This window comes from Electrophorus electricus, chromosome 16 (assembly GCF_013358815.1).
Source record: "Electrophorus electricus isolate fEleEle1 chromosome 16, fEleEle1.pri, whole genome shotgun sequence".
Classification (NCBI taxonomy): domain Eukaryota; kingdom Metazoa; phylum Chordata; class Actinopteri; order Gymnotiformes; family Gymnotidae; genus Electrophorus; species Electrophorus electricus.
Window position 1 is genome coordinate 14821126 of NC_049550.1, and position 11093 is coordinate 14832218.

An 11093-nucleotide genomic window follows, 5' to 3' on the forward strand; every position below is an offset into this window, starting at 1 on the left:
CTAAGAGCCTTACATTTAACCAGCATAGATCTACTGCAGTTGTTACATGAGAATGACTGACAGAAATTTGTCAGTGGAGATGCTTCATCTTATGCACTCTTCTGCTTTGATATAGAATTGAACGTGTCTCTGTCCCATTTTAGAACTTCTGTTGCTTTGTATAATATACATTTATTCAATGTGTGTTGAATAACAGATAGACTTGATGTGTAAAAAAGATTGTACAAACAAAACAAATTAAAAACTTAGGACCCAGAAATGAAATGTTTCTTTTTTCATTTATTGAACTCACAGATGGTAAGTTTGGGTTGTCCTTGTGTCATACACATTTTTCAAACTTGGAAATATTGCTTTTAGTTATTCACAAACTGTAAAACAGTGGTTGCTACTATCCTGCTATAGGATAAAAGGTTGAGGTCTTTTTAACATGTATTTTCTGTGTATAGTTTCGCTAGTCAGTCAGGTACAGTGTTAAGTAGGTCTTGGTATGTGTATCCAGTTATCTGCCCAGAGTCCAGAGCAGTGTCAGAGACAGCACAAACACAGCCAGACAGAAGGTGTAGACTCTGAAGCAGAATTGGTCTACTGCCTCCATTAGGCGAAGTCTGGAACTGCGCTGAGCGTAACTCCAGTTCAGCATCCTCAGCTCCTCGCTCACATCGTCTAACTCATCCCTCAACCTGTCAGTCAAACACTCCTGCCCGCACGCACCTGGTCCCGCCCTGCCACACCCCAGAGCGAAGGATCTTTTCAGACCTGGACAAAACAGGAAACAGACTGAATTAGTATGAAATATTTACTGGACCTGTTTGGATATATATTGTAAGTGTCATTTTGTTTTTCAGCAAAACTCTCAATCCCTGTCTGCTTTTCTGGGGCTTATAGTTTAATGGCATTAGCACTAATGTTCTAATGATGACACTGCTGGACTAACAAGATTATTTAAGTATGAGATTAATGAGACTCACAGTGGGTAGTTTGAACACACAGCAGCAAAAAAAATTGATATGTGGGTGATATAAACTGTACCAAGTTAACTTTTCATACCTCTACAAATGCTCTGCCGGCAGGCATGAAGATGCTCAGTAGTGTCATCTGTCTCCAGGAGGTGAGGATACACCTTCTGTATGATCCTTTCCAGTAGATTGGAGTTTGTGTGTGAGTCTGGCTGTCCCAGTGTCAGCAACAACACACTCCCCCCCATACTTACACACAACAGTACAAGACACACCACCAGATACACACCTGAAAGTGCATGTGCACACACACACACACACACACACACACACACACACACACACACACACACACACACACACAGTGTAGTGTTGGACATGTAGAGGTAAAATATGTCATTGGACAACCCAACTCATATAAATAGGTCTGTGGTCTGTAAAAACCCTTATTAGAATCACATATGGCATATATAATACAAAAATATATATGGAATATAAAAACGGTATGTATATGTCATTCAGAAATTATAATAGCTTCTTAACCTTTATTGTAGCTAATATTTAAAAACAACAATTATATAGTATACAATATGTATATATCATATAAACAAAGTGGCATATATGAGAAAGGTTATTGTACATGAAAGGGTCCATAATCATGTTAAATAATACTAAAGTTTCTATTCCTAAAAATTCTAATGTGATGATCATATATTTGTAGAATAAACCAAGAACAAATTAAAATAATTAACAATTTGACTGATTTAAATTCAGTTCAAATGCAAAAGGGCCAAATGTGTATGTGTGCCTTTAACAGTATTTAAATCCACCCAATCACCCACTGACAATCACTCTCAACCCTACCTAACACGGGGGTAGTGTCTCGGAATGGTGGCAGTATATCAGTGACTAGGAGGAGGAAGACGGTGTAGCCGAAGAGCAGCGTGACCTTAAAGGGGATGCGCTCGGCGCAGTCAGCAGTCAGGGCGAAAGCTGCCACATCAACCAACATGACCAGAGCACTGGGGACCATCAAGTTCAGCACGTAGAAGAGACTGTACCGCTCCAACTCCACCTGCAGAGGGAGCCAGACAGTGAGAAAGATGATGGAAGAAATGAAGAGAGAAGGAGAGTGAAGGTGGGTAGAAAGAGAGTGATTTTATATATATATAAATATATGCAGTATTATGTGTGTATTTCTGTTTATACCTGAAAGCAGAGATGTGAGTATTGTTGCTGACTGTAACTGAACAATTTAATTTCCTTTAAGTCCCATTCACCATGAGTTCTGTTGCTGAATGCATGTCTAGTGTCGATGTTTAAAACCACATCATGCTCTGGAATGCATTTCAACAGAAAAATATCAACAGAATTGGCTGTAATTCATGTAAAATTTATAATGGAATCTGATCATGCAATGGTGTGGGTATAACTGAGGGTTGGTGTTGTAAAAATATTATAAAACATAAATAGAATGTCTTTTTATGACAGGTTATTCCTTTCTGTTAGCTAGCTACATATAAGCTAAACCAGAATTTCAAGCTCTTGTTCATAAACATTTTTAATATTTTAATGCTCATTTCTCAAGTACCATTGCAGGCCATAATCTTACTCTGAGTCTGAACTTCATCTCTAATGCAATATGTACGTGTGTGTGCGTGTTGGTGTGTAGGTGTGTGAGTTATTACCTGTGTGCAGCTGTGGATAAAAGGTGATGTTGCATTTCTGCTGGTCAAAGGTGAACAGCAGCATGGCCAGATCACAGTGCAGTGTGAGAAGCATGTCCTCCACTCTGCTCACCCAGCCACTGGGCTCCACACGCACGTAGACCTCAGAGTGCTGCTGGGAGACGCCAATTCTGGACACACACACACACACACACACACACACACACACACACACATCCATCCTGTGAGGCAGACTCTGGAGGAGAAATCCCATCGAGTAGTGACCCATCACAGGACCCTTCCACTTACGCCTCCTTAATGCTGATATCAGGGGACCACAGTCTGGAGGACGGCACTGTGAAATATGACAGACCTTCATACAGATTAGGGTCCCATGACACAAACTCATCCCTCCATCTCTACATGCATTCACACACACACACACACACACACACACACACACACATACACACACACACACACATACACACATACAAACACACAGAAAAAGAGAAAAAGAGATAGAGATAGATGGAGACAGAGAGCGATAAGAATATAAGAAAAAAATCAGTGCAGATATAACATTTGTAAAACAGTGAAAAAAGTGAACTTATAACTTACACACATTGCATTCATTACTGCAAGTGCCTACCTGACTTAAACGGATATGCAGTTTGACTAATTCCTCTTTTTCATTCTGGAGTGAGAAAGAAACTGGCTTGAATGTTTCATAAGCAGATTTAATTCTTGTGTTTGATATGCAGACCTGAATCCCCCAGAATGTTTGCCTTAAATTCAGGAATGAGACTTTTGAGGAATGAATGTTTCCAACCACTTTCTTTGGATAATGTAGTGAATTCAGTGAGTTAGTGTTCAAGCATGTACGTGTTGTGTGTGTGTGTGTGTGTGTGTGTGTGTGTGTGTGTGTATGTGTGTGTGTGCGAGCTCATGTGTGTTTGTGTGTGTGGGGGATCATTGGTGCGTGCAGGCCTGTGTGCATGCTTACTCTGAGGTTGTGGTTGTGGTTCGCCTCAGAGTGGTTGGCCCCTGTGCAAGACCCTTAACCCCCTATTGCTTGAAGTGTACTGAGTCACCATTGTAAGCTGCTTTGGATAAAAGCATCTGCTAAATGCTGTAAATGTAAATGTAAATGTAACGCACCACGTCGATTATTTGGAGGACGTGCAGGTTCAAGTACAGGCTGAGAGGACAAGTCCAGTTTGTAACAGGTCTGACCCAGGCTGAGGAGAACTGTGTTATATTGCTGACCACAGAGACCAGGTCCATTTCGACACTATGCACTGTCACACACCCACAAGTCAAGTTATAATAACAATCAGGCTTCTGATGGGTTAAACTCTCAACATGGTTACAGAAGTCAACACATGAAACATTATCTATAAACAGAAGCAAGGTGCACTGCAGTGGGAGTGGAGGTTTTCTTTATCTGTTGTTGACAGATAAACATTTAGCAGAGTGACCCATACAGCCTTAAATCCTTTCAGGATCACATTATTACTTTCTCCTTACCTCTCTCTCTTCATCCCTCTCTCCAAACGATCTCCTCGCTCTTCTCTTCTCAGCTCCTGTGAGGAGTGATGTGTGTGGCCTGCTTAGATATTCAAATTGCACTGGGTTATGTGTGTGTGTAAGTGTATGATTTGGATATCAGTGACATTCTGCCATTGTTGTGACCAGAGGATGATGGGCGGGGCTAAGGGTGACTGAAGTATTCTTTCAGACACTGCCGACTAAACAGGCTTTTGCAGGTGTTATTCTGGTGTTAGGGAATCGTGCTCTGAACAAGACAGGAATGGGACATTTTCAAAATGGTGAAGGTGGATTCACTCTGCTGAAGTTAGACTGCCACCATCTGTTACTTATCCTGCACTTATTCCATGGTACTACCTACTTACCTACACATACACACGCACAAACTTGTGCATGCACACACACACACACTTACACAATTATAAAGAGTTACTAGGCATGAGAGAAGATGCCTGTGCACTCTTCTGCACACACAGATATATACAAAATATTTTTTTATTCGATTTGTAACTGCTTTTATTCAATTTTATTGGTTTACAGGGGGCATGTCCAACACTGAGAAGCTATTGCCTCCCTCCATTGGCCAATGGCTGGTTGGTCTGCTAGGGGAGGATTCAGCTAAGATGAGACCAGTTGTTGATTGGAGGAACTCTGTGCCTGTCAGAGTGGACCTGAGCATCTTGAGTGTTCTTGGAGTGGTGAGAGAGAAAAAAATGAGTGTGAGAGAATCCTGAAATAATGAAAACGATAAAATCATCAGTCTGAAAATCTGTGAATGTTTCTTGAGACTGAATGTCAAAGTTTGTCCTTTTTCTTGACAGGATGAGAAGAATGAGCATCTGATTCTCTATGTACTGTACACCCAGGTATGGCATGTCTGATAATGTCTGACTGGAGTGTATGATTGGAGTTTCTACAAACTAAAACTGTTTTACTGTTTTACTGACTCTCTCTCTCTCTCTCTCTCTCTCTCTCTCTCTCTCTCTCTCTCTCTCTCTCTCTCTCTCTCTCTCTCTCTCTCTCTCTCTCTCTCTCTCTCTCTCTCGAGGGATGGAGGGATAAAACACTGAATTGGGATCCTTCTAAGTATGGAGGTGTGATGTGGGTGACTCTTCCTGCAGATAGAATCTGGGTTCCTGATATTATATTATATGAGATGTGAGTGCTCTTTCTCCCTCTCATTTCTCACACAGCATAGAGAATTCACATGTATTATTAGGCTGTCACCAGGAGAGGGCAATATTAGACATATTTTGTGGTGAACTCTCACTGTCTGTCTCTCTTGCTCCCTTCATTTGTCTTCTATTTATTTTCCTCTCTCCTTGTCCTGTCTCCACCTCTTTCAGGACAAATACGGAGGAGGCACACCTGTTCAGTCATGTGTCAGTCACTTATGATGGATGGGTGGAGCTACAGAAGCCCCGCCTCTTGGAGTCCAGCTGTCCACTGAACCTGTATCACTTCCCTCTTGACCGGCACACGTGTAACCTCACCTTCCTGTCCCAGTCACACACAGGTACAAGTGAACTCACACATGTACATGTGTGCAAGCCAACGTATGCTCCCACTCCAATCCAATGTTATATTGGGCACCTGCAGTACCAATTGCATGAATAATATGTTCCCTCTTTCGTTTGGTCTCTTTTTTTCTCTTAGCGAGAGAGGTGGAGTTGCACTGGGGAAACACAGAGAGTGATAGCCTCTTCTCCAGGGGAGGGTGGGAGATTCTGTCTCTCTCTGTGCTTTCTCATCTTCAAACTGCCCAGCACTTCAACACTTCTGCAATCAGAGTGCAGGTCAGTGGGCACACACACGTCTGAGGTCTAATCTCATCTACATGGTGACTGTGATCTGTGTATCTGTGTGTGTGTATGTAGGTTCATGTGTGCAGGTCTCTCCTCTACATGAGATCTTCTCTACACAGATCTGTGTATGTGAGAGTGTGCAGGTTTCTTCTCGTTTCTATGATGACTGTATATTTATGGTGTGTGTCTGTGTGTGTGTGTTTGTGTGTGTGTGTCTGTGTGTGCAGTTCATCCTGTGTTTGTGTGCTTGTGTGTATGTACATCAGCATGCACAAGTGTCCTTTTAGCTACACCAGGTTGTGCAGTGTGTGTGTGTGTGTGTGTGTGTGTGTATATGTATATCTGTGAGTGTGTGTGTAGCTCTCCTCTACACTGCTGTAGGGATGTGTGTATGTGTGTGTGTGTGTGTGTGTGTGTGTGTGTGTGTGTGTGTGTGTGTGTGTGTGTGTGTGTGTAGGTCAGCGTGTGGAGATCTCCTCTGCTCTTTACCGTGACTCTACTGCTGCCCAGTGCTCTCTTGCTGGTTCTGGACCTGTTGGCCTTCCTCATAGCTGTCTACCTCAACCAGCGCCTCAGTGTCATGGTTACCATCTACACTGGACACTTCATCTTCATCATCCTTATCTTCACCCTCTTCCCTCCTTTCACCCTTCAAATTCCACTAATCGGTGAGAGAAATCAAAAGAGGAAGAAAGAGAGAGAACGAGAGAAAGATGGCAAACTTGGTTTGAGGTTGACATGTAAAAGAGATACTTCTTACAAGCAATACAATATACAATTAGTTAAAATGTATTCAATAAAGAGAACGCAATTAATTTTTGGCCACACAAACCCAACCTATGCGTATGTGCTTACTCTTCGGTAGAGAGTGAGAAATGGTTGTATGGTTTTTGAACAAACAGGGAGATGTTGTTTGGATATTAAACAGTGTTAAATAAAAACATTGCTGGCGAGGGTACAAAATAAAGAAATGAATTGCTAGTAATGATGAACAGTTGAAAAATTAAACGCATGATAATAACAGTAATGTGTTCCTGTCTGAGCCAGTATTGAACAAAACTTTAAATCATTAACTAATGGGGAACTATACATAAATCATTTTTTTAAATGTAGCATTGTGTTCATTACAGAACAAAGTCTGCTCTTACTCCCACTGAGATCAGTTATGTAGCAGCTACAAAAGGGTCATGTGACTGAAATGATGCAAGGCATGTGATGCTCATATGGGTACACATCTTCACTGAATTTGCTTGAATAATTCTGGAGGCATTATTTACATTTATATCACTGCACAAGTCAATATAGTGCTTCTCAAAACCCAAAGACACTTAAATTGATAATACACATCAAAAGACCACAATCATACAGGGAGGACATGACTACTCCAATTATACAGGGAGGACAACATAGGGGAGGCCTAGAGGAGTCAGAGGTAGATTCTAGGATAGAAAACATGTTTTAAGACTGGATATGTACATAGACACAGAAGGAATTTGTTATAGTATGTCTTCAGTAAAAAAATAATTATTCTGAAAAAAAAAGTTTTGTCTGTTTTTTCTGAACAGACTGTTTCTGTTTCAGAAATCTACCTGTTGGGCTCTCTGGCACTTCTGGCATTCAGCTCCATAGAAACGGCTGTGTTGTTCTGGCTGGCCAATGGGAGGCATTCCTGGATAAGCAGCACATTTGTTCCCGAATACGGATGACGATAGGGAGGAGTGAGTGGGAGACACGTGAGACAGAGGGTAAGTTTCGGTATGAGAGTTTAACTAGCCATGCTAAAACAATGTCAAACATTCTTTCTCATTTGCTCTCTCACTTACCCCTTCTTGCTGCTTTTCCCTTTAGGGGGCAGTAGACTGTGTGCCTGTTTCGGGGCTTGTGCCTACACGCTACAGGTGGAGCTGAATCACCTGCGTCAAATCTTGCAAAAGCGCCGGCGCGAGAAGAACGCACTGAGTATGTGCAGAGAGCTGGGGGAGACTATAGACCGGGGCTATTTCTGTTTGCACTGCTTGGTACTTGCCACAGGGGCCGCGGTACTGTACGTCGAGTGGAGAACCACACGGCATTACTAAATACGTCACAAAATATAGAAACTTTTTAAGTCAAATGAAAACATTTTGAATACATTTTCTCATTAGTATTGTATCTTTAGAGATGGTCTCTAACTGCAGCATCATTTTGGAATAGTTCTTCAATATTATTTCGTATTATTCTATCTGTCAGAGAAGGCTTTGAAGGGATTGAGTGGTATTCTACTTAGTTACAGAAAACAGAAAACCATGTGCTACTTCTCTTTTGAGTGTTAGTTTACATTTGGCAGACACTCATATCGAGAGCAACATACAATTTCAAGCATGTTACAGAGGTAGGTAAATGTAGTGTTCGGAGTCTTGCCCAGGACTCTTATTGGTATGGCATAGAGCATTTGCTGAGATGGGGTTTTAAACACTGGTTACCCTTGGGAGAGGTAACATTGTTACCCACTACACTATACCAACCACATTCCATGTGAGTCAATGTGGGTGTGTGCCAGCTTGGTTGTAATCGATTAATAATCTCTCACATTTACAGTAGATGTGTTGTTGACTGGTAATGTTGTGTGTGGCTCCTATGGCACACAGTGTGAACACAAAACTACACTTCACAAGAGCCATTACCATTAGAGAGAAGCAGAGGTGTGGGCAGTATATTTTATTCACCACCAGGGGGCAACAGACACTTGTAGTAGTCCATGCGCTTCAACATGTTTGAGTGTGGGTGAGTCAGCCACCATTTGTGTTAGTTAACAAAGGGTGAAGGCAACATATTAGAGACATAATGTTTAGCTTTTAAATTATGAAGGATATTAAACATAAACATGAACATAACTTTGCACACATGCACACACACACACACACACACACACACACACACACACACACACACACACACACACACACACACACACTTACACACACAGTAAGATGAATATGTGCTGTTGAAAGGTTTTTCCATATTCACCTATGGACTAATATAAAAACATCCGACACAAGTGACGTATCTCACATAACAAACATTTCCATATTAAAAACCATGTTCCTTATTTTCAGGCCTCAGGGTGAATGAACATATGATGTTCTGCCCTTACTCACGATATGAAGGCTTAGGCTTATCTCACAGAGGTTTTAATGTCGGATTCCACTAAACACCAACACATTGCACTTACATGAACTGCACATCCTGTTCTATTGATATAGGTGAACACATGGAAGCAGGTAATGAATACAGGTGAACTGTGTCAGGAAGGAGGCTACCCCCCCCACCCCCCAGGTGCTGAGGGCTGTTTAAACCATATATCCCTATGTGACAATGTTGTAGGTTGCACTTTGTTTGGCTCAGTGCCTCCTTCCTGTCAATCCACTTGCACATGCTTAATGCTGATATCAGGGGACCACAGTTTGGAGGACGGCACTGTGAAATATGACAGACCTTCATACAGATTAGAGTCCCACGACACAAACTCATCCCTCCATCTCTACATGCATTCACACGCGCACACACACACACACACACACACACACACACACACACACACACACACATAAAGAGAGAGAAGAAGACAGAGAGAGAGAAAGAGACTCAGAAAAGACTCAGAAAAGATTCAGAGATAACTTGTAAAACAGTTGTGAAAAGTTAAGTGAAGTTATAAATTACACACATTGCATTCATTACTGCAAGTGCCTACCTGACTTAAACGAATGTGCAGTTTGACTAATTCCTCCTTTACATTCTGGAGTGAGAAAGAAAATGGTTTGAATGTTTCATAAGTAGATTTAATTCTTGTGTTGATAAGCACACCAGAAACCCCCCAAAGTTTGCTTTAAGTTCAAGAAGCTTACAGCTTATAGATTGCCACAAATCAGCTATGTGTAAAACAATATTTGTCTAAGCCATATCACAGTTTATTTGTTATTTACATTTTTGGCATTTAGCTGATGCTTTTATCCAAAGCAACTTTGGATAAACAATTCTGACTGAACACAACTTGAGCAACTGACTGTTAAGGGTTTTGCTCAGGGGCCCAACAGTGGCAACCTGGCTGTTGTGGACCTGCCAGTGGTGAACTGATTCTGATTACTATTCAAGTACCTTAACCAATGAGCTACCACTGCCTATATGGTGGCTGGCCAGTTTATCCCGTTAAACTATATGGTGGGTGTACAGTTTATCTTGTTAACCACAAATAACTTTTACCATTTTTCATTACAAATGGAAGCACATTTTGAGTAAAAGAACTGCCACAATCAGCTGTGACTAAAAGGATATTTTTCTCAAAGCCACATCTTGATTCATCAGCTTCATCAGGCAGGCAAAGTCATAAACAAAACTACTGGGCACAGTGTGACAGTGGTCAAACCCCAGCAAGCCTTCTCTTCACACCACACACACACACACACACACACACACGCACATATGCACACGTATACTCACTAACTGACTCACAAATACGCACCCACACACACATACACGTTTGCGGACATGCAACAAAACAAACACCTGTCTCACATGTGGTAAAATTTGTTTTTATTGAAATTTTGGCATGGTAGCTTCAGAGTATATAAACATATGCATATATGAGTTTTTCACCATTTGACTTTTAATCAGCTTCTTATGGTGAGTAAATTACAATGATTCTTCTCACTTCAGAGTAAATATTCAATATATATTAATTTTTTCAATTTGTTTTTCTGATACATTTTGTAGATAATTTAAAATATTTTGTGCTTCATTTTAGATTGCATTTGTAAAGGTTGTGACCTATAACGTTTAGTCTATTATTCCTATATTTATATATACTGGAATACAAAGGGTTTAGATTGAATTTTAATTATTGTTCTCCAAGAGCCACTTTAAGGTCTGTTTACATATTTTCCCAGACTTTGGTTTGCTTTACAACCAAACTGCTTTACAGATATCTGTTTTCTTACTCTCCCTATGTAGCTTTTTGTAAATGCTTTCTGAGGTGTTATATGCTATACAATTAAGCATATTATAAATCATTGTAAAATAGCAGAAAATAAAAAATATATATATGAATCTCTCTTTTCCTTTCTCAAACCACAGCAGAC

General features: G+C 40.8%; 1 long non-coding RNA gene and 1 pseudogene across 1 annotated transcript; both read right to left on the reverse strand.

The window, feature by feature from the left end:
* Nucleotides 1-330: 330 nt before the first annotated feature.
* Nucleotides 331-4034, reverse strand: LOC118240071 (annotated as a pseudogene).
* Nucleotides 4035-4693: 659 nt separating this feature from the next.
* On the reverse strand, nucleotides 4694-7927 carry LOC118242620. The gene is made up of 4 exons (XR_004776941.1): nucleotides 7803-7927; nucleotides 7569-7648; nucleotides 6469-6640; nucleotides 4694-4863 (listed from the first exon to the last, which is right to left on the reverse strand). It is a non-coding gene; the product is annotated as an uncharacterized LOC118242620 (long non-coding RNA).
* Nucleotides 7928-11093: the final 3166 nt, after the last annotated feature.